Below are 23,613 nucleotides of genomic sequence, written 5' to 3'. Positions count from 1 at the left end.
CTTAAGTGGTAAAAATAATCAGCCAGCTGCTGAAGTGAATGTGCCTGTGGACTTGGGCACCGCTGCCGGAGCTGGGCTGTCGGTGTGGTCTCCTTCCCGAAGCCCCCAGAGCCTCATCGGTGCGGGTGGCATCTCCTCAACGTGCCTGTGAAACGGGAAAGGAATTTCTTGTCCTTGGCATGGCAAAGAGCCGAGCAGCAGGGAGATGGCCACCTGTCTGCCCTGTGGGCAGCTCGGCACCCAGGGACCTCCCAGACCCCCCGGTTTGGGTTTGCCCATTGTGACAGCGTAGGGATACTCGTTTCCCTTTGTGACCTTTGCTGCTGCCTTGCTCCTGGGGTGGGTCTCTGCTCTTCACCTCTGTGCTTGGGGATGCCGTTTCCTTGTTTGTGCAGGTAGGAAGGCTGCTGTGCGTCTCTATTTCCATTTATTCCGCTTTTTTTTTTTTTTTTTTTTGTCTCTGGGTTTTTGTTAACCCTTGATCTAATGCATTTTCAACGTGAGGCTGCATTCCTTACTCCTGATGTCAAGAGCTCTGGTCATTGCAGCACGGTCACTTGGGAAGGTTTAGTGGTTTGAGGGTCAGCTTTGAAATACTTAGACTTGAGCCGCAGCATAACTGGCTCGGCCCTTCTGGGCTTCCACCAGGGCCACCTCCGCGCTCCGATACAGGAATGCAGCACGTGGACTGGGTCTGGCCTGGCTGAAATCAGCGTGACTTCTGTGAGGGAATCCCTCGGTGGCCTGAAACCCGTCATGATCCTGCTGTGGTCAGACCTCTCTAGGAGATGTGGCCACAAATCTCTGCACAGCTCGATGCGGGCTGATGTGAAGGAAGGTCCGGGCCATGCTACGTGATAGTGACCAGTGTCACACTGCGTGCCTCTGCATCAGGACCCTGCAGTGTCCCAGCTCCATCTGCTGCTGCGCCATGCAGTTATCTGGGTTTGGGTGGCGTAATGGGAATCTGGGCAGTGGGCAACAGACAAAACTGCAAAGTGCTTGACGACGTGGTTGGGATGCAGACCGGCTGCCTCTGCTCAGCTTCGTTGTCTCTTTGCTTGCACAGAGGAGCCGATGACCTCTCACGTCCATCTTAGCTGCTGGGTGCCGATTTTGTGCACTGCCTTCAGGGCCCAGCATCCGTATCTAAATGTTAATTGCTGCTGGTGATTCTGCTGGTGCTGGGATCATCAGCATCTTCTCTCCCAAGGAAGAGGAGTTTGCCACCTACCACATGCAGTCTCACAGCTAGAAACAATATTAGCAAATTCCCCATACTGCTTTAATATGGCTTGGCCATGAAACTATGTACACTCTAACCAGCTTGCTGTATGTTAAACAAACAGGGAGACTCCTCGCTGTAGTGAAAGCAGAAACATTAATAACATTGTTTATAATGTGCTTATTTGCTGATTTGGAGGTCAAGCATGTTTGACATTCCCACTGCTCAAAGGGGGCTTGCTTAGCAAGGACCTCTGCTTTACATTGGACGCATCTCCTTTTTTGCAAACCACATCTACATTTTCCTGAGAAATGTTTACGGTTTGGAGGTCGCTGACATAATTTTAAACATCTGCTCAGCTCAGAAAGGGAAAGATTGTAATTGTTTTCACCATGGCCCTCTTAAGCCTCAGTTATTTCTTTCATGCGCCGTGATTCATGTGTCACACTCTTGCTTACTTCAAGCATCTTGCAACACGCAAACAACAATTATTCCTGAGCCAGCAAAAGCAAACCATGTAGCACCTGCCGCTCGCACGCTGTCACTGTGACTTGAAAATGAACTCTTGAAATAATTTTTTCATGTGCATGGAAGACCCAGCCTTGGCAATGCAGGGGAAGGAAGCTTCACCATCAGCCTCCAGCATCAAGCAGGCAGAGGGCAGATATGGACACACCACGTAGCACCATAGCGGCTTGGAAAGGACCAGCTAGGAGGCTGGGGAGGTGACCCTCCTGGTGTTGTGTGTGCTGGCCATTGGTCCTATGGAGGTTTTCCACTGTTTTACCAATAAAGGAGACATTTTTCAATAGCTGGAGCATGTTTGCAGTGAGAGGACTGGTCTACGCCAATGGTTTGAGTGCTGGCTCGTGTCTGCGTGGTGAGGTTGAAGGCATCTGGGATCTTGTCCTGGCTCAACAGGGCTGTGGAACAATAGGCAGAGATGGCAGTTGTTCAAAGCTTTCTCTTGTTTCCTTATATCACTCCAGGAGCTGACAGCTGGGGTGTCTTCTGAAAACTGCGATTGAGCTAGAAGTGTTACAAATAGGACTTTCTCTAATACTTGTGTACTGTGCTTGACATCCCTTCACATCTCTCTCTGGTAAATGGGACTGTCTTAACATTCAAAGCCTGAAATGGAGGTAGTTTGATGTGATGTTCTTTCTGGAAAACGGCTGATGACAGGGTCATGATGAGAGATTTATAGAAGTATTTTCTATTTTTTTGAAACCTCAACCTATTTGTCTGCGAAGCACGCTATCAGGCAAACAAGGCAAGGAAAGCTAATGCATTATCAATCTATGAAACAAGCTGGGCTGCTTTTCAAATATGAAAGAGATACCCAAGGGCTGCCAAAATGCATTTTGGTGAAGAGAGAAGATGACAGGCTGCTTTTGTTGTAGAGAGAACAGGCTGGGATTCAGAGTTGTGGCTCCTCCACCTCTAGAGAGAAGCACAGAGAAATCTGTCTCAACGTTTTAATAGTAAGTATGCTACAAAGGAAGAAACAAATCCCTGTGGCTTTACACCAGGACCAAGGTTTTGGGTGAAGTCTTTTAGAAACCTGGCCCCCCTCATGGATCCAGCCCTCTTAAATTCCAGCTGTAGAGTCTGTCATTGGAAAGGTGTTTGTAGAAGTGGGCCTGGAGCTGCTGGTGACCAGCAAGGCAAGGTGAGCAGGCTCATCTGCTTTCCCTGCAGTGCCAGATTCTGGGGTTTCTTTTCCTTTCGCTCTGATGGTCATTTCCTAGAAACAGGTTGTGACTCTGGGAGAATTCCACCCATGTCTTGCACGTGGCTGGTACCAGTCACCTGCATCCCAGCCTCTTCAGGAGTGGAGATTGGCAAAGAGTGTGATAACACGAGGCTTGCTATTTCACAAAACTTAGCTAAAAATAGGAAACGATATAGTTTGTTCATGGCAAAATTTCAAGTCCTAAATAGTACTTAAATTTTATTTTAATCCTAGCTCCCTAAGGAGAAAAGAATGGTGTGCTCATGTGGGCGTTTGTGTGTGCGCCTGTGTTTGTTTATCCTTCATATTTACTCCTGCATTCTGATTGTTGAACCCCCAGGCCAAGTTCAGCTAAATCTGACGTCTTCGTAGTGGTCTCAAAGATGTTAAATCTATAAAATTTTTGTGGTAACAAGCATCTCAAAAGAGAAAATAATTTTTTATTACTAGCTGCAGTGAGGAGAAGGCTGACATCTAAGCTCAACCCCTAGAATACAGCAGAAAATCCACACAGGGGGATGCTGTAAATGCTCCAACCACAGAAGGAGTTTCAATCACAACACATCCTTTATTGTGCACCAGAGAGTCCAACCACAATGCAGAAATCCCCAGGAAACTACCCCATGCTATTTCTGCTGCTTACAGAAAAACTCATCTGGTCTATTTGTTTGTTTATTTGTGTTTTGCTGTTGTTTTTTATTTTATAGAGAAACCACAGGGCATGACATCTTCAATTACAATTATATTGCTGAAGGAAATGGTGAGAAAGGTCACAGAAAAATCCTTTGCTTGGCAATGGAAGACCTTTAAAACCACGTCCAGGCTGTGCTGTGCTGAGCAGGGTGTTGAAGATGTGCTGAAATGAGGCATGGGAACGCGGAGCTGGGCGGCCGTCGTGGGAAGATTTGGGAGGTTAATGTAGCCTGCCAGCGTCCCGCTGCCCCAGTACCTCTCCCCAGCCCTGTGTTCAGGCGGTGCTGTGCTGCTGCCCATTCCCACGCGGATGCTGTGCTGTAGGCAGATAGAGGCTGTAAGGGCATAGGATCCAAAGAGGTGCCAATTTTTTGTATGATATCTATGGTAGGATTCATGTCAGCTAACTAGCTCTCTAGAAGACACTCAAGGCTAAGCTGTTTTACTGTAGAATCTCTTTAGAATCAGAATAAATAGGCAAAAACAGAGTAAATTCCCCCCTGGAGGCACCTTGTACTAAGGTAGGGGGAACCCCCCTACTGGGGGTGACTGCTTCGCACTGGAGGTTTCAGCAGAGCTCAGGGTGACCTGTTTAGGTTTCATCATCTCACTTGTAGACACCTTAATAAGGGCAGGTGAATCCCACTCAAGCTGTTGTAGTCCATGGTGATTCCCATAAAGGAGGTGATTGCCTGCAGGGTTTTAGCCCTCTGCTATCCACAAACTCAGCTCAAGATTACGAGATAAGGATTATGAACAGATGATGCTACTGTCTAGCTGCTGTAAAGTCCCCACACTTCTGTCAGACATTTCAGAGAGTTAGGATGCTGCTTAGATGGACCTTAAATCTGATCTGCCTCTGAAAATGAAGTGCAAATAACGTATTAGATGGAAATTATGATTGGGGTGAGCACATAGTGATGGGGGCATGCTCTGAGGATGTTCATGTCCTTTTGGTCAATAAGGGAGATTTTTCAGATGTTCTCAGTGTTGGCTAACTCATACCTATGAAAACTTTAGCACTCTCTCCGGAGTGGCAGAAAGAAGGCAGAAATTACAGGAGATGTTGGATGTCAACTGGCAAGGGCCTTTCTGGCTATGTTGACAAATAATGATGATGTATTTATTTTTACTTTGCTCTGTTTGCTGGTGTTCTCAGTACAACGTACTGGCGGACAGTTATACTGCTGTCACTAATAAAGCCCAGCTGATTCTTGCAAAGAAAGTGTCTGCTTGGAATTGCAATGATTTCCTTGTGATCTGTAAGAGACTATGGCAGCCTCTTCTCCTTTTGCCATTTCTATCCGCAGCTGTATATCCAAGCATAGGGGTGAGTGACCGTATATACACTCACTCTTTTATAGGTACTCTGACTTGATCATATTTTCACTCTTTCTATTATTTCTACACACTGTAAAAGTTATGAAACTTGAAGAAAGAAGCCAGCAATGTGGCCTGTTTTAAGCAGAGATGCTCTTTCTATGTGGGGACTGGAAAGACTGACTAGTTTTTGTCATAAAAACTGCTTTTGCTAACTCCAGACTGGCTTAGTAATGCCTCCACAAGATCCTTCGTGGTTCCAAATACCCTTTTGCTATTCTCTCTGCAATTGTTTATTTTATGGTGTCGACTACTTTGTATTGTTAGGACATCATTGCAGGCCAATATTTTACTTGGCAAAATTTTTGAGTCACAAGCACAGTCTCTCAAAATTTCCCACTGTGAGTGATCAGTGAAACCAAAGCATGCTCTTACATCTGCAAAGGACTTGTGGGTAAAAGAGGGGGATTAGCAAAGAGGTGATCTCAGCCGCTTGCACTTCGCATGCAGTGTATGGGGTAATGTAACAATCATAACACAAAGTGCTGCAAGATGCTGCTTGTGGCTCCTCCCTGGTGTCTACAGCTGTGAAGTGCTAAAGCACGCCACTCTGCTTTATGGAAGGCTGGCGACCAAAACCAGTTGGAAATTTGAAATTAGAACTTATCCCTTGTCTAATTTATTTGTCATCCCTGAGGCGTGAATGCATGCCCATGAGTAACTACACACACTGGTACGCAAATGCCAATTAATTTAGGGACAGAGATGGGCTGAGGTGGGTCTCCTGTTTGTGGATTTGGTCTTGTGAAGTTTCTCTTAAGAAGTACTAAAACTCTCATCTGAAATGTGATGGGTCAGGTTTTCCGGGCAGACAGAGGAGTGCAGAGTGTAGATTGGGAGAGGGGATTTGCTGAATGCTGAGATGGCTTAGCCTGGATGGCTCATTGCCATGCCCTTATTTACAGCCTGACGTTGGAGCAATTATTGCTCTGTTCTATTGAAGCCTTGGGATATGTATTCTTTAACTGTCATGTTGTTGCATCAATTTGCTCTGGAGGAGCTTTGTACCCATCATTTTGGAGAGAAGCCACTGCGGCCTGGTGAATGGGAGCAGAGGCCTGCCACAGCGAGCCGTAGGGCAGAGCACACGGTGGCTCTGGTGGCCTCAGACTGACCAGGCCCATCAGGCCATGCTCCCCAAAACGCTCCTGCTTTGAGGGACACAAATGAGCAAACCTCGTCCAGCACCAGGGCTCCCCGAGTGCTGATTCCCCAGCAAAGGTTTTTTCTGGGTCTTGCCAACCCAGCTCACCGGTGGCAGTGGTGTCGGTGTTGGGACAAGGTGCTTCTGCGCCCTGGCCTGGGTGGTTCTGTGGCCACAGGGGTCTCGCCAGGTGTCTTGGCCCTGTGGCCACCCCTAATGGCTGCAGGACCGCAGACTAAACCGGTGACCAGCAGATGAGTCCTTATTGCCCAGGAACATCGCAGCTCACAGCTTTTGTTAGGCAGAAGCGGGATCCAAGCCTGGGTTGCCAGAGCAGGGGAGAGTGGGTTGTGTTTCATCCCAGGAGGATTCTGAGGGTTGTTCTGGCAGAGCACAATGGAAAATGCATGGATTGTGGCTGCCTTCGCAACTCTTGGCTGTGTGGATGACAGAGTTTGCCTCCTGGCCTGCCAGGCCTTTTTGCCTTCATTAGCACAAACTTATTTTGAAGACTTCTTTTTTTCTTTTTTTTTTCCAGTCTCCTCCTGGCTGCTCCTTGTCCCTAAAGCCCACACTGATGGGAGCATCCAGCAGATAAGAAAATGGTGCAAGTTACGTTTTGTATCATGTATGGTTGGAATTCCAGTGCTGCAGGGTCAGCTTTAAATTATCCCTGGAGAGTTGGTTGTGTTTTATAAGCTGGATGACTTGGCTCACAGCCGTTTGGTTTTTCCAAATAGTATAAATCTATAGACGTTTGCCTTTGGCGCAAAAAAACTCCCCACTTCGAAGTCAAGAATAATTATTTTCCCAGAGCCAAGGTCAGCAGCTGGAGTCAAATAATGAGATGAAAAAACCCACTCTTGTTGCTTTTCACATGACTCTTTTTTTAAAGTAATTTCAGCGCATTAACATCTGCCCCTTGCTCCCATGGCAGCACAGCCAGCTTACCTTCACCCAGGTAGAGCTCCCTGTATCCAACAGGTCAACGAGTTCCTCACAGGATGAACTTCTCCCCAGCAGTCACTCATGCAACAACCTGAAAAATCATCTCCACGTTTTCCAGCTTCATGAACTGACCTTTGGAAAACCTGAGCTGAATTAGTCATAAATAAGGTTATGTCAAGGCAAAAGGCCAGCACATTTGTCAATATCAGCCATGCCATTGTCAGAATGGATGTTTTGCAACACTTTCTGGATTTTTACCTTAATTAAAAGTTGCAGAAATAGAGGGCACAAAATGGGGAGAGAGGAAAATAAGGAATGTCTTGGAAATTGCCATGGGGCGAGTCATGAGTCCTGCCATCGCGTGATTTGCACCTACCTGTTGAGGAGCTCATATTGGGCTCCCAGCTCATCAGGAGCTGTTTGTTTTTGTGGTGAACTGGAAACAATGTGGTTCGTGCCAATTGAAATCTTTCCATCGAGTTCCTACATTTTCTGGGAAAGATTCTCTTAGTAAATGACTAGTACTAAAAATAGCAAATTCAGCTTAAGTAAGTGGGTAAAAATTATGGTAAGTGGGAAAATCTGGGAATGCTAAAATTCCTTCCTAGGAGTTTGGAGCAGACCAGGTTTTTGCTCTGCTCCTTCTGCTTCTTGCTGGCTGCAGCTGCTGTGCCATGAGATGGGGCTCTCAGCTACTCCTGGCTCTGTGGTTTTTGGGATTAGCACCTGGACAAGCTCTGTCGCCTGGCTCCATGGAGAGGGCTTGGGATAGAGGATGAAAGTCCCCTCACTGGTAGTTCGGAGAAGAAAACTGCACACTGCATCTGCACAGTATGTTATTAGCTGTATCCAGGATGATTTTCCTTCTCAAGGCTGTTGAATTTATTAAGGATTATTATTTCAGGCATCCTTTTCCTCTGCTACCGAAAGCCCGTTATCATGGAAAACATACCCTGCTCTTTCCGAGCACGCAGATCTTTTTGGTCTGGACCAGCTCGTGTCGGTGTGACATAAACCAAAATAACAGTTGGAGCCATTTGACTGATAGTCCACTGCCAGAAATATAGAAGGTTAAAACAATTCTTGGCAGGGTCTCCCTCCCCTGCTGGTCCCAGGTGTGGGACACACTGACTGCAGCTCTGCCTCTGCTGCTTTGGCCTCTGGCGTGGCTGTGCAGCGATGCTTGGCAGAGACGGCAAAGGGTGAGGGAATGAGCTGGGCTGTGGCCAGCGCACGGCTCCGGCTCCCCGGGCTCTCGGCTCGCACTGTGGTAGCACCTCGGGGCCCTGCTCAGCCCAGGTCGTGGGCTGCAAGGGTGCCTCCGAACCCAGGGTGGGGAGGGACCCCTGGGCTGCACGGTGGGAATCTCATGGACTCATCCCACGAGCCTCCAGGGCAGGATGGGGATACCAGCTTTGCAAATGTGGGAAAAAAAAAAAAAAAAACAGAAAAAAAAAAAAAACAGAAAAAAATGAGGCAAAAAAACAGAGTTTGGACAACAGCAGTGAGATGTGAAATTTTCTGTTTTAAAAACCACAGGTGATGGCTGATGGGAGGTGACAGGTATTGCTCTGCAACATCCTTGTTCCATGCGGTTCTATGCTGGCATGCCTTTTCTTTCCATTATTTGTCAATATTGAAGGTGTTATATGCTGTCTTTTCTATGTGATTAATTTATTTTCCCCTTCAGTTTCCTCAGTGCTGGTTGTATTCCTTGGGTAAACATTGGGTTGTATTCTGCTCTCACCTGACTGAAAATTGACCCATGAGGGTTCTTTGGGCATTAGTCAACAAGATGGGACGAAGGGAAGGGTAACAGCAGAGGTAGACCATGCTCCTGGAGACTTTAGTAAAAAACTGTGGTTTCACATCAACATTTCGCATGACCTTAGGTAATTCACTTCTTCCTTTGTCTCACTTTCAAATCTGTTAAATAACGAAAATAATAATTTCTCCCTTGTGACACAGGTCGGCCTGGTGATCAGCTTATTAAGTATTTTAGGGGAACAGGCCCCATTTTGTGAAACAGCCATATTCCTGGCTGGTGTAAATCAGGATAGTTTTGTCAGACAGTTGGAGCAGAGCTGTTTTGCACCAGCTGCAGATGTGCCCCCAGACATTCACATTGCAGCTTTATGCACGGGTAGGTAATTTTGAGAAGCATGAATACAGTTTTCAAATGAATTGAATCTCTTTGTGTAGAGAGCTTTCAGATCAATGGATACATCATGTTCCAGTTTAACACATAATAAAACTTCTTAGCTTCAAAGCAGTCTACGAAGATTGCATGATCAAGCCTCAAAATCCCCCCCTGGGCAGCAAGCAGGTTTTATTACCCTCGTTTTGCATTGCAGCAAACCTGTGCTGGGGCTAAGGTTGATATTTTGGAAAGCTGTATCTAATTCTGGGTGCCTTCAGATTGTATTCCTGTTCCCTGGCGTGCTGAAGGTGCTGTCACCTCGTTGCTGTGACGAGATCTGCCAGTGCTTGGGGGGCGCCTGGTCTTCAGCACGTGCTGAGAAGCGGGAGGGTGATGCCAAAATGAGGGTGAAGCATTTTGGGTGGTGGCTGCCCGTGAGCCGTGCAGTTGCTGTTGGGGAAATTGTCCAACTGCACCTTCAGGTTCCCAGCTCACCCCAGACCTACCAGCTCCTGCGGGGCAGGAGAGCTGGATCTGGAGATCTTCACTTGTTTTTTTTTTCCCCACTCTGGACATTGTGCTTTGGGCTGCTCACCATAATTCCCGGTATCAGATGAGCAACTGTTGCCCAAGGGTTTCTCCACTGCTCTGCACCTGGTGGTGGTGTCCCTGCCCACCCCGCGTGGCCGTGAGATGGTTCCCACTCACATTTCACACGTGCACCAGGCGGACAAACCAGGTGAGGGCCAGGACGGTCGGGCTCGGAGAGAGGAGACGAGCACACCTTCCTGAGCAGCTTACACTGATAACATATGCTTTGAATCCCTGGGTCATTCCCTGCCCAAATACCCCTGGAGTTTCACTCTGTGTGTAAGCAGTGTGCTCGAGTCATGCAGAAGAGTCCAGTAACGCTCAGCAAAGGAGCAGCTGTCCCTCACCGTTCCTACAACTGGGGGGGGGGGGGGGGGGGAGGGGGTTGTTTATGAGGCTAGGCAGGTTATATGTATTTTACACATAAAAATAGGGGTGCCCAGGGGGGTTGTTGACTTCAGACTGCCCAAGGAGTGCTCTTTTGCAGCTATGAACCCCTCCAAAGCAAGCAGGGCACCAAGGCCCGTTTATTTTGCACTGTGTACTCGGTGTGACCCGTCCCTCTCTTTAAGCTTCGAGGGTTGGTGAGGTTTCTTGGAAAACAAAGTTTGCACCAAGTTTGGCTGCTTTGGAAGGTTCACTTGGCTTTTACCCCGTGTTGTACTAATAGAAGTTGAAATGGGAGCAGCTACGGTTTCACTGTGGGCTGCAGCTTCAGAAGGGTTTTGAGGAGAGTTTTTTGCAACATCTGCACTAAACTTAAACCCTGTCTGAGTCCTCTCTTGGCATTACGTGGTGCCTGCAGAGTTTGGTGGCTTAGGCATGGGGTACATCTTCCAGCAGTCTGAGTGAGGCAGGTGGGGAAATTGTTGTTGGTAGAAGAGCAGATAGGAATGGGAAGACCTGGGGTACTTCAGCAAACCATGGTGGGAGTCCAGACTTCATGGCAGGAGGACAAAAATCAAAACTGGTTGTGGAAGAGGATGCATATTACTAAAAAGATAGCCTGGCAGAGAGAGATTGGGCCCAAGAAGAGAGTAAATCAGCTGGGTGTCTGGTTGTTCAAGCCGTGGATGAAATATAGGACAGGGACTTGGCATATGGGAAGGCTGCTGGTCAGATCTGAGGGGTTTGGGTGGGACCAGCCATGCCAGGCCTGCTTCAAGTCAGAGCTGTTGTCTTGTGGGTTCAGGGAGGTGCCAGAACTGCTCAAACTGAGTTAGCAGGAAATAGCGATTCTCTGAACAGCAGTTAAATGTTTGCTCAGCATTATATCTGATATCACCATCTCTTTGAAAGAGAATTTGATCATTTCATTATTATTTTTTCCTTGTGCTGTCAGTGGTAAAGCCCACTGGATCAATTTTTCTGTCTGCTCTCAGGACCTTATTCGTAGATAGCAGTAAAACTTGTGTTCTGCTCATAGAGCCATACTTTTCACCCTTGTTAATATTAAAATAAATTTTCCTATGATAGAAGAGACTGAAGAGCTGTGTGAGAAGCCAGCCTTGGACTGGAAGGACAGGAAGAAATGGTGCCACCCAGAAATTAAGTCTGACAACTTCGGTTGCAACTTTGGCCCCATTCAAATGAGTGGCGAAATTTGCATTGGCTGCAGCTGAGCTGAGATAAACCTTAATCTATCACAGATCATAACCCTTCGCTGCTTATATTGTGAGTAAGATGAATACAGGTTTCTAGGCTTCAGGCAAGTCTGATCATGGGTTGGTTCGTAGTTGTCTTACTGAAGTCAATTGCAAAAGTCTTTCTGACTTCAGTGCGACCAGGTTTGAGCCCCAAGGCAACCCTGGTTTTTTAGTCAGCCGAGATCAAGTGTTATATGAATTCAATACCTGATGAATCATCTCTTGGGATATAATTTTTCCCATTGCAGGGAAGGGGGTGTATTTGACAACCTGATATGATCCTTCCCTCTTTAACTGCTAAGAAACTAATCCAACCCAATCTTCTGGCAGCATACATCTGAAAACTGCTGGAAACTGTCATGCTACGAACGTGGCAGTGTGCTGTAAAAATAGCTTTACGTTGAAATGCTATTTTATTACAGGAGTTGCTATAGTTTCTGGTTCTGGCAGAGCTTCCCTCCCAGTAAACCTTGGCTGCAAAGGGGGTGTTGCGAGTCAGCTGTTGTGATTCACATCAGGCTGAAACTTGGCACCGAGACATCCGTACGTTAAACTCATCCCCTTCAGGTCTTCTGAGCTTTCTCATAGCGCTCGTGCAAAAGAGACAAGTCAGCCCAGGTGCCCTGAAAGGCTTTTTTTGGGGCTATGGGTGGCAGAGCCTTACTGCAAGGCAGAGCAGTCCTGGAGCAGCCTAGGGCAGGGACGAGTCTGTGCAGGGGCAGCTGCGTGAGCTGGAATACCAGCACGAAGGTCAACTGCCTCATTACCTTCCCCCTCTGTTCTGTGTATTATATTTCACTCTTCCCGAGGTGACAAGGTAGAAAATGAGAAAACCCATATGTGTTCCTGCATCTGTGCATCTCTGCACGCCTTCCATCTGTCCCAAGCAGCGAGACGTGGAAGTGCAGGGAAAAGGGGAGAGCAAGGGGTGCCTTCACCAGGCAGGTCTCTGCTCTGGTCGTGCAGGGCATGGCAGCAAGTGCAGCATTAGCAAAGAAGGGGGATGGCAGAGAAATTCCCCCCTGCCACCCCGGCATTGTCAGTTAGAAGCTGAGCACGAAGCACGTTCCTATCTTCTGCCCTGTGTGAGCTGTGCTGAGCACCAGTGCTGGCCTCCCTGCGGAAGGCAGATGGCCTCCTGGGGCCCGTTCTGGAGGCCAAGGTGTGGACAAGGTGGCCAAGTCTTTCATTTCCTGAAAATGGTTTGCAGTCATTTTTTTGTTAGCAAGAAGCAAGTAGGTTTTTCTTCCAGATAGCATGAAGCAAGCCAGCGCTGGAAATATCCCACCTGGAGCTCAGTGCGTGCTGTAAAGGTGGAGCTGTGTCACCGCATGGCGTCAGGCGAACCAAAGCCTGGAAGTGGAAGTGTTTTTTGGGGTCACCTTATGCTGTTAGCACAGCCAGGCTCGTCTTCGTACCGAGAACCTGGGTCTGCACAGCTGCAGGGGGCTGCTGGTGGCAGAGGGGACTGGGCAGCATCACTGCGTCCACGCACAGCTCCTGGGAACCCTGGCTCAGAAGGGCTCTGATCTGACCTGCCAAGCCAGTGCTGCAGAGGGAAGGGGCAGGAAGCTCCCTGAAAATAAATCCTTCCCCTCCTCCCTGGGTCTCTGGTCCTGCCTTGCCTTGCTGCTCAGGCACATGGGGACAGCAGGGAAAGATTTCCCTGCCACATCCCACCCCGCTCCAAACCACCTTTCCAAGACACCCTAGCAGGTGGATGAAAAATCTTCATTCATGCCAAACTCAGCTTTTTTTCTGCCCTTCTCAGCTTCTTTCCATGTTTACACCTCTGCTATCAGCCACCTCCTGCCTGTGGGCTCTTTGGGGCCCACGGCTGATGCTGTGGGGCCGGGGCACCGGACCCTTCTCCTGCCCTGCCATTTCGGCACCAGGGGAGGGATGTGGCCAGTTCTCCCCGCAGTGGTGTAGGTGCAGCTGTGCAGACCCAGAAGGGCCAGCAAAGCCTCTCCTGATTACCCAAACCCAAACTCAGCCGTGCCCAAGGACTCAGGACCAGGCCCTGCTATGAGGGTGATGCCACAGGTATTGGTCATGGACGATGGCCCTGCTGCAGGCAGCTTTCATGGCAGGTTTCTCTTTGAAGCTCAGGTGCGGGCTGGATACCTTTTCTTCCTTCCTTCTCTTTTTTCTTGACTTCTCACTGGGACAAATGTGCTCCTGTTGTTTCGGAGCCAGCTGTGCTTTATGCAAACCAGATGCCCGTGACTGAGGGCTGTCAGGTGCCGCCGCCACCACTCGCTCGTGCCACGGCCAAGCGGTGCTGAGAGTGGCCTTGGGGAGGCTGAGCCTCCGCTCCCATCCCCTGCTGGCCAAGACACCCAAGGCCCCGTGGGACCCATGTTCCTGCAGCATCCCCCAGAAATCCCCCATTCGGGACGCATCCGAGCCTGATGCAGCTGTGCAGCCGCTGCAGGGGGGCAGGATGCATCCAGAAAAAGGGAGCATGAGGAGCAGTCAGTGGGAGAGACGGGAGGCGGCGTGCCGAGATCACAGCCTCCCAGGTGTTCCTGCAGAGCCCCAGGCAGCGGGAGGATGAGATGCTTTTCTCTCTTTCCTAGGCCGGGGCTTGCTTATGAAAACTGAATGACGCGCCCTGGTCCTCGCCACCAGCCCCGTTCCTTGCGGGTTTCTGTGTGCTGCGGTTGCATTTTGCGGACATCTGGATTCAATAACCCTGCTGATACAGCCCATAAAATTAGAAACCGAACACTGCAGAAGGCAGAGGTCAGCGAGTGATTCATCCCCATATAATGCGCAGGGGCCGGGGCGCTCCGTGACTTGGGATGGGGCTTGGCGGGTTCCTGGGGGTGCAGCGGGGCAGCCCCCTGCCCACGGCCGGGAGGGGAGGTGGGAAAGCAGGGGGAGGCAGCTCTCTCCTCCGGCACTGCCCTGACCTTGGGGGGGAACCAGGGCCCAGCCGGGTCCGCTTGGGCTCCTGGCACCTCCAAGCATCCCTGTGGCTTGCGGGGGAAGCGTTGTCCATCCCAGCATCATCAGGACTTGGGAAAATTGGGCTCGTTTCCTCTCCACAAACTTCTTGTGTAACTACAGGCAGATCCTTGCCTTCCTTCTGGCCTCCTCCCATGGCCACCGATGCAGTACTCCAGCCCACCAAAAGCCCCGACTTAGGTGGAGAAGCCTACACGTGTGCGCTGGCTTGGGCAGCAAGGCCGAGCTGCAGCCCTTCAGCTGCTGCTCTTCCCTGCACTGCCCTCCCAGCACCCGCGTGCCCGTGTCACCATCCCTGCTGGCAACAGGGCACAGCAGGAGGTGGCTGCAGTGTCCCAGTGTCCCCTGACTGCTGTCCCAGCTGGCCGAGGTCCCAGATGGAGCCGGGTCCCACACTGCCAGCCGGCACCAGCACTGCCTGCCGCGGGGGTGCCACGGCCCTGTCCTGCCCATGTGGCTCCGTGTCACCGCTGTCCTGAGCCTGGTTGGGGGAGGTGACAAATCTCATCTCCTCCTTGTGATGCCCCATTGCTCCTCTCCCCAGTGAGTGAGTGGAGCCGATGTTTTGTTCAGCCATGTGCCAGCTGGGGTGGGGACCAAAGGGCTGGGGTTGGGCTGGCGGCCACCTGGGGGCTTGGAGCTCGTGGCTTCGTGATTAACAGCCTCACCTTGCCTTATTGAGACAGGGAAGGAAAGAGGAGAGGAAAGAGTAGAGACCAGAGCATGGATTCAGGCTGGGCTGCTCTAAAAGCAAATTTCAGGAAGGCCGGACAGCCTCGTCCCTGCAAGCACCAGACGTGGGTGCAGGCGTGCTCCTCGCCTCGCGTCTGCTGCCCGAGCTCTGAGCAGCGCTGGTGCCTGCTCACTGCGTGTGCTCTCGGCAGCCAAGAGACTGAGAAACTCGCATATTTGCAGGGTGACAGCATGCAGCCCGCTGTCTCCGGAGCACAAAGGCAATCACCAGAGAGATGAAGGATTGTTTTCATCATCCTAAGTGCGGGCACTGACTCACACAGAGGCGCTGGGTGATGGGGGAGGGATTTCAAAGTCAGGAGGAGAGCCAGAGCCTGAATCCTGCCTTACCTGCAGGCTGCAAAGAGTTTCAGGCTGTGTTTGCTGGAGCGAGATGTCCCTTGGGCTGTTGGCTGGAAGCTGGATGTGACTCGGCTTTTCTGGGCAATGCAAGACAAGACGGGCAGTGCTGAGAGGGGGTCTGATGCTAGGGCTGGTGGCAATGGGATGCAGGCAGCAGCAGCACACCAGCTGCCACCACCCCTTTGTAGCAAGGTGCAGAAAGCATTTAATTCTGGAGGGAGCGGCGGCCCGTACCTCCTGCCAGGGTCAGCTTCACACTGGGGATGTGCACGGGTCAGACTGGGGAAAAGCACTGGTTGAACTGGGGAGCTGGGCTAGGGCTTGGTCCTGCTGCCGGGGCTCCCGCACAGCTCTGCAGCACTGGTGTTTGACGCTGATTGGGAAGAAGAGGGGAGGTTCAAGGCGCCCCGCTGCAGGACCCCAGTCTAGATGAGGTTTTAATGTAAATGTCATTTTTGGTCTTAATGGTTCTTCCAACTTCTCTCACCCTGTTTGACCTCTTGAAGGCATTATGAGCCCACTGGTTCTGCTGGCATGAAATCACATTTTCCTACTGCCCTGTAGCCAAGACGATAATCTCTGGAGCCACTTCCTGGGTAATTTTTGGGGTGGATAATATTTGTGGTTTCCCTTGTGCTCGCACAAGTATTTATATATGCGATTGCACGAAGCAGCTCTGAGCATCTTTCCCTTCCAAGCCCTGACGTCTCCGAGATTTCCCTCCCCAGCTCTTCCTCCTGGGCGAAGCCGTTAATCTCCCGGCCGGCGTCGCGCTCCTTCGCACCCGCCCTGCCAAATCCCTCGCCTTGCCGGCGGGAGCTCGCTGACAGCTCGCGGTGTTTGCAGCCACCCAGGTGCTCTGGCACGGCGGGGCTTCGCGGCTCCTGCTGCTCCGTGGGGGACACGGATGCCGTGGTCCCTGGGGGCTGTGGTCCCTGGCCGTGCCCGTGCAGAGTTTTTCGGGAAGCCGAGCGCAGTGCCATTGTGCGAGTGTGATTTTAGTGGTAGCAGGGATTAATCTGAGCCGGGGGGATGCTGCTTCATCCCGCGGCATTGATCCCAGTGTGAAATCCCAGGGATGCTCCTCACCCTCCATGCCCCATGGCTGGTGAGTGCAGGAGTCCCTGAAACAAAGGGGGGACACAGGATTTTTGCAGAAACCCCAATATCCAGCGCTGGGCAAACGAGTTGCCAAGAGGAGGTCTCGTGTTTTGCCACCAGGCTCCAGGGTGGACTTCTGCAGATTCAGCTGGGCTCTGGGCTCTGTCCCCAGAGTCCCTGAAGGTGTGACTGGGGACTTCAGCATGGGGCAGGTGCTGCGATGCCCGGAGCTCTGTGAGCACGTGTGGCTTCCCTCCCAGTGCTGCCCTGAACATGCCCACGGACCTTCCCGCTGTGCTTCACAGGGATGGCTCTCGGCCCCTTCCCCATGCAGATTTCGCCCCTTTTAAGGCGAATTTTCATCCCGTCTGACTTTGCTGAAGGCAAATTGATATTCCCCGAGGAATCACGGGCAGGATGAAAGGCCAGCGAGATCTTTTTTTTCTGGAAGCTTTGGCTGGATTACTCTGGGCTTTTATAAATATGCAGATCAAGTACATGATCTGTGTTTCATTTCAAGGATATTTTATTAACTTTATTTTTTCCGACTAGTCATAGCTTGAGTGTGGCTTGGCTGAGCAGCTTCAGACTTTTAATAGCTTTGGCCTCAGTGCGAGCTTGTGCTGTTAACTAATTTGCAACGGGTTTCTTTAATTACGAATGGTCTTGCTTCTTCTCATTGCCGCAGCCTGCACAGCAGATCCACCTCTCAGAGACCACGTGCCTCGGCCACGAGGGATTTGCGAGGGCTGGGGCTCAGCTGGGAGCACAGACGCGGGGCCACACAGGCATCGGGGCGTCTGCAGGCAGAGCACCGGGCACGCGTGGGGGATGCCAAAGGGAGAAGCGGTGTGGGGAGCTCTTAGCGAGAAGAGGGATGCTCGTTTTTCTGAAAAATCACACCCAAGCAGGCCCAAATGCTGCAGTCAGGCATCAGCTGCAGCTGAAAAACACCCAGCTGTCTCCCCCGGTGGAGTTTCTTCTCTGGGACGGGGGCCGCAGACGTTTCAGAGCCTGGGGAGCGGTGCTGGGGCTGGAGCAGCCTTGGTGGGGAGGAAATGCCTGGCCAGAGGAGGAAAAGCAAATTAAGCAGGAGCTCTTTCTGTGTTGCTAATTGCCAGTGTTTTGAAAAAAAAAAACCCACCACACAAACAAACAAACAAAAGCCCCAAAGGATTTTGCGGTGGGGCGGGAGCTCTGTGCTGCTGAGGTGTGCATTGTACACCGGGCTGGTTTTGGTGTTGCTGCTGCATTTTGGGGGGGAATTGCATCAAATCGGGCTGTGCTCTGCGCGGGGCCAGGCAGGTGCTGAAGCACCCGGCCCTTTCAGGCTGGAGCATGGGCTTAGGGCAGGAAGCAGCCACAGAGGGCAGGAGAAGTGAAGCAGATGGGGTACACCACCCTGTGGAGCTTGCTGGTGGCCAAACGTGGCCGTGGCTGGGGCAGGTTTAGCTTCGGGACAAGGAGAAAGCAGCAGGGTGGGTGCAGAAGCTGTTGGGTGTGTTTGGGTCCCTTCCTCCCGTTGCATTTTTGCTCTGCTTGCACCCAGCACCGTGTCCAGCCGGGGTGGGATGTGCAGAGGCAGCTGCCGGCTTCTGAATCCCACCCTGGCTCCGGCCGGCCGAACCGCGTGCGCTCTGCAGCCGAAACAACAAAAAGCTCTTCCCACCTCCCCCCCTCCTTTTGCTCGCCCCCAGCTCCGAAAGCACCAGGGGAGTTCAGGAGTTTCACACAGCATCCAGTTTCAGGCAAATGTTTTCTGTAAAGCTAATTGCAAATATTCCCCCGCGCCCTTCCCACTCACACGAGACCGCTGCGGGGGCCGGGGCTCCGCGGGGTTCCCGCGCATCGTGGGGACGGGGACGGGGATGGGGACGGGGTCGGGGTCGGCTGTCCCCGTGCAGCAGTGAGAGGAGGCAGTGAGGGATTGCAGCTGGAGCCGGGAGCTTTTGACAGACCCTCGTAAGCTCCCGGTGCTTTCTGGCATCCGCTTAGCCCCAGAGCCTGGCCATCCCCAGGAATTTATGATGCAAATGTTCGCCCCAGACTTTTCAGAGGCGAGTGTGAAATGGTGTAAATCATCAGGATTTGCAGAGCCTGAGCTGCTCGGGATGAGTGTTTTCCGGTGAAAATGTTTTTAGCAACCCCCCCCCTCCCTCTTCTCCATTTCTTCAATGCACACCTTGCTCGGCAAGGCCCATTGAGCAACCCTGGTGCTGCTATCCCCGGGATGCCTGCATTGGAGCCGATGCAGGGTTGTTGCAGCCAATGTCTGTGGGTCCCCAAGGGACCCTGTCTGCACCCTGTGCCCTGCATCCCGCCGGGGTGCTGCTCCGTCCTGCGCCTGTCCCGGTGCCGGGCTGGGGCATGCGGATGGAGCGAGGCGCAGGTTTAGGAGCCGGGCACTGACTTTTGGTGAATTACCTTCATGTTCTTAATTCTCCGCTTACCGCCAGTGTCACAACAAGAGAGCCTGGAAAGGCGCCCGAGCGCACCAGAAAGGAATCTAATTTCTTTTCGAGGGAGTTGCTGCAGAAAAACATTTGAGTTATTTGCTAAGCCCCAATAATGATACTTTGCATTTGCATTGCAGCTTCCACCTAAGGGCATCTTGGCACAGGCGGTAATTAAACCTCCGAGCCCTTGCGAGGCAGACAAAGCCCTTTTCTAACGTTTGACAGACAGCTAAACTTCGGGCCAGGGTCAGATTAAGTGGCTTGTTCAGCGACATACATTGAGTGTGCAGCAAATCCAAACTCAAACAAGAGCCCTGCTCAGCCCAAAGAGACGTTTGGGATTCTGGTCCCTCCGCTCCGCTCCGGTTGGCTTTTTGTAAGCCCCTGTCGTTTGACGGCAGCTCGGAGACATCCCTTCTCAGCATTAAGCGCAGGAAGGTCTTTTGTCAGACTTAGGCGACAAGGAGAGCTAATTGCAAATTCAGTTTGGGTTTAGAAAACGCAGCTTGGTCCACATTAGCTCAGCAGCCACAGAGCCATCTCTTAGGGCTTAGCATCAGTGCTATATTCACTTCGGGTCTGTTTTCTTTAGAGCTTTATGGTCAGTAATTAATGGTATAATTACACATGGGCATAATGAGGGCTCCTGACACTGCGGAGCTCAGGGGCAGGGCGTTGCTCCTCGCTCGTTCCTGTTCCTTTACTTTGGAAGGCGGCTGGCTCCGGGGTCTGCTCGGAGCTGGCTGCCCAGCTCCCGACGGGAGCATTGTGTGCCAGGGTCAGGAGGCGCCTCTGCTCTGCAGGGAAGCCTCCTGGCATCCTCTGTTGCCTGCACCACTCGCTGGCCTTCCTCATCTGTTGGGTAAATCCCAAAGGGAATGTTCTGTTGGGAATTCAGCCTGGCCGGTCCCCTGTAGCAGGGAGAAGAGGCTGGCAGAGCTGCTTGAGCTGCCCCTTTGGGCTCTTTCTGGGTTTCCGAACGGCCTCCCCTCCACGCAGCCTCTTGGTTGAACACGAGCAGATTTGGAGATGCAGGATGTGTGCGCTGGGGGGGTTACAGCATGTACATCCAGGCAAGGGGGGCACATGGTGGGCTTTTTGGGGTCATTTTGCAGGAAGAGCCCACACTTGGCCATGTTCTTTCTGTTGGGTAGGGGTGCTGTGGCAGGGTGAGATCCGAGACCAGCCCTCCTGGTCCCCTGCCTTCCCGTCTGGCAGCGGGGACGTGCGCGGTGAGGACAGGTCTCCTGCCCCAGGCCATCAGAGAAACGGGGAGCAGGCAGACCCCAGGTAGAGCTGGTCCAGGGTTCATCGCCTACCCTGGCTGCCCTAGGGATGGGGACGTGAGCCCACAGCCCGACCTGGGAGCTGCTCACCACGACCCTGTTCTGGGTGCTGCCACCGCAGCACCCGGTGCCACCTGAGCCCTGGCAGCCATCGGGGGCGGCCGGGCTGGAGGACCCCTGTCCCCCCAGCTCACACCTTGGCTGCTCTTCCATCCCCATCTACTGGCCAGCCTGGAAAAGAGCTTTTGGGGGAAATTTTCCATGAGGCTGCAGAGCTGGAGAAAAAGAGCAGCCGAGTGGCGTCGACTCGGTGACCCTTGTGCCATCCCCACCGGGCAGCGGCACCGTGAGCAGGTCTGGCTGCAGGGGGAGGCTGTTCCAGCTCGGGTAAATCCAAGTGCTCCGCTCTGAGTTTTTGGGAGGAGTTTTGCAAAACCCCGAGGAACCCATGTGCGGAGAGGGAAACTGCTTCGTGCTCAGCCCGCGTTGGTGTCGGGTCTCTAATGAAGTGTTATTTCGCCTTCTTCCTTTCCGTGCTGGCTCTGGGAGCAGAAAGCGGTGCTGGGGGCCTGGTGGGGCAGCAGAGCTCCGCGCGACCTGGGGCAAATGTGCAGCTTTCTGCTTTTTTGGGGTGTTCTTCCAGAAAGTGGGTGAATGCATCTCGAGGGAAGAGACTTCACCCCCTGCTTGCTCTGAATGATTTGGAAATGTTCAGTGTGAGTTTCCGATAAAATGGTTAGGAAAGAAAGCGGTATTTATGTTCCTGAAAGTGCACAAGTGCAACACCCAGAACCCCCCCTGCAGTTCCTTTATTCATTTCTGCTTCAGATCATCCTGTCCTTGGGGTTTCGATGGGAGAAATGATGAATTGGATGCAAAGGGATTTCTCTGCAGCCTGGGAAGTCAGGAGCGTCAGGCACGGGGGGCACAGGGGCAGCTCCCATCCCTCCCTCCCAAGGCTTGCCTTCCTGATCTGCTGGCTGGGCGATGTCTGCCTTTCACAGATACAGATCTGAAAGAACGAGAGTTGTTGGTAGCTCTGAGCAAAGAAAATCGGCAGGTTGCAGTGGTGCCAAGCAGAAGATGCCCTTAAAAATTTTGCAGAGAAAATGCCCCTTCCTGCCCCTGCAGGGAGGTTAGCCCATCCCCTGCTGATTTACAGGAATCGGTAGCTGTGGTGTAAGGAGCTGTCTCAAACCCCAGCCAGCCGTAGCCATCCTCCATGCTCAGAAAAGGAGCCACAGGCCTGGATGTTGGCAGACACAGCTCTACTTCTGCTGCCCTGCTTAACCTCAGCAAAGCATGGTGTGACTGCCCAGCCCCTCTGATCTCTAACCAGAGAAAGAGAAAAAAAAAAAAAAAAAAAGAAAATTCCTCCTAAATATGCAGCCAAACCAGGGACGATGCATGCCCTGGGGATGGGTGATGGGATGCTGGCTGCGAAGTTTTCATGGGTTTGTGAATTGTCCTTAAAGGATGATGTGCAGCTGCAGAGGGCTTACTGCCTGTGTTATGCATCTGCTGCTGCCAGAAAAATGATCAGAAAGAAAGTCGTGCCGGCAGCTAAAAGCAGAATATCTACTAAATCTCAGGTGGGCAGCTGAGCCTGGATTTTGTTCTGGTAGCTGCAAGCTGTGATTCAAGCCTCACACACCCTCCCGACCCTGGGAGCACACCGAGCTATCAAACACAGCGAAAAGCAGGCTGCAAATCCAGCAGCAGGTCTCAGGACGTGCCGAAGCCCCCTCTGCTTAGTAGAGGACTGGGGACACATTCAAAATTCAGTAAGGGATTTTGCTGAGATTGTGTGGAGCTGGGTCTGACCCCTGCACACCTTATGGGATTTTGCATCAGCCCGAGCCTCGGGGAGAATATGTTCAAGTCGTAGCCATCCTAGCTGATATAAAGAATAAGAGGGACATCTGTGCCTCATGCACCCAAGCGTGGCAAGGGCTTTCAGACCCAGAGGTGGGGAGGGGGTGGCAGTGTGGAGGTGCTGGGCTGCTGGGGAAACCTTCACCACCTGCATCTCGCTTGGGTCCTGTCCCTGCAGTGACAGGAGTGGCGCGGTGCGGGAAGCTCGTGTGCTGCTCCTCTTCCATCTGCTGGCAATTAAAAGCCCAGCCACCAGCTTTATTGCCAGGAAACAAACATATCCCTTCGTAGCACCAGTGGGAGACTGGGTGATACTGGTTGGTACTGGATCCTGGAAACCACTTTAGTTGATGAAGATCGCCCAAGTCCCCATGTCAGAGCTCTGGGCTGCAGAGGCCGAGGCTGGCTCTGTGCAGTAGGGCAGCGTTGATATTTTCTGCAGAATTTTGTGTATGCAAAAAAAAAAAAATGCTGAAATTCCCAAGCCCTCACTTCCCAGGCCCATCTGGAAGGCATTTTTGCCTCTGACAAGTTTAGCAAGAGTTTACCAGCAAGATCTGTTTCAGTGAGGGTGGCTGGGAGCTAGATGATGCATCTGGTGCTTATTTTAGCAGGTTCGGATGGAGTGTGGAAATCCTGCCTTTGTACCAGTGGAAGGAAACTTGAGAAAGGTGGGCGAGGAGCAGAACAATGCTTTGCTTGTCTGAACAGGACAGGTCCTTTTTGGCTGCATAAGCTGTCCCACGGACAGTGGTGGCCTCTGTAGCACAATAAAGGGCGGTCTGCTCCGGCGGGACTGGCAGGCAGTGGTGTCCCTGTTGTCTCAGGCATTTTGGGTTGAGATGAAGAATGGGATCTCTGCGGTGTCCTGTGATGGAGCTGGGCTCCAGCTGTGGCTCCTACGAGCTCCCTGGGTCTTGCAGCAAGCTCTGACAAGCACTGCTTTCTTGTTTCTGCCATCCAGCCCTGGCTTGTGGTCGTCTTCCAGGATGCAACTCCCTCGTATTGCTGAAAAATCTTTCCCTAGTGAAGCTTTCTGACTTTATGCTCCTTTGAGGGATGTTTGTTGCATTCTGCTCACGTTCATTAAGGAAACGTTCCATTACCTATGGTCTGCTCTTCTTCAAGGACACCGTTTCTTCCATTTCCTAGATTGTGTTAGACAAACGGTGTTGTTGTGGTAGACGAACAGCCCAATTTTTCCTTATCTGCCTTCAGAGCATCTCTGATTTAGCTTCCCCTGGGAAAGCAGGTGAAATCAGCTTAATTGGAGCCAGTTGCAGAGATCTGTGGTGCAGGACTCAGAGAACCTGGTGGCTGCCGAC

The 23,613-nt window shown here is 51.7% G+C and overlaps 1 long non-coding RNA gene across 1 annotated transcript in view; it reads left to right on the top strand.

Moving 5' to 3' along the window:
- Nucleotides 1-287: 287 nt before the first annotated feature.
- Nucleotides 288-23,613, top strand: part of LOC106047105 (uncharacterized) — a 39,627-nt gene continuing 16,301 nt past the window's right edge. Inside the window, exon 1 of the long non-coding RNA XR_010825995.1 lies at nucleotides 288-395. This is a non-coding gene — a long non-coding RNA (uncharacterized lncRNA). The remainder of the gene's footprint in view (nucleotides 396-23,613) is intronic.

The sequence above is a fragment of the Anser cygnoides genome, chromosome 19 (assembly GCF_040182565.1).
Source record: "Anser cygnoides isolate HZ-2024a breed goose chromosome 19, Taihu_goose_T2T_genome, whole genome shotgun sequence".
NCBI classification, from domain to species: Eukaryota; Metazoa; Chordata; class Aves; order Anseriformes; family Anatidae; genus Anser; species Anser cygnoides.
The sequence above is the reverse complement of the archived record's forward strand: the minus strand, read 5'-3'. Positions and strand labels throughout refer to the sequence as shown.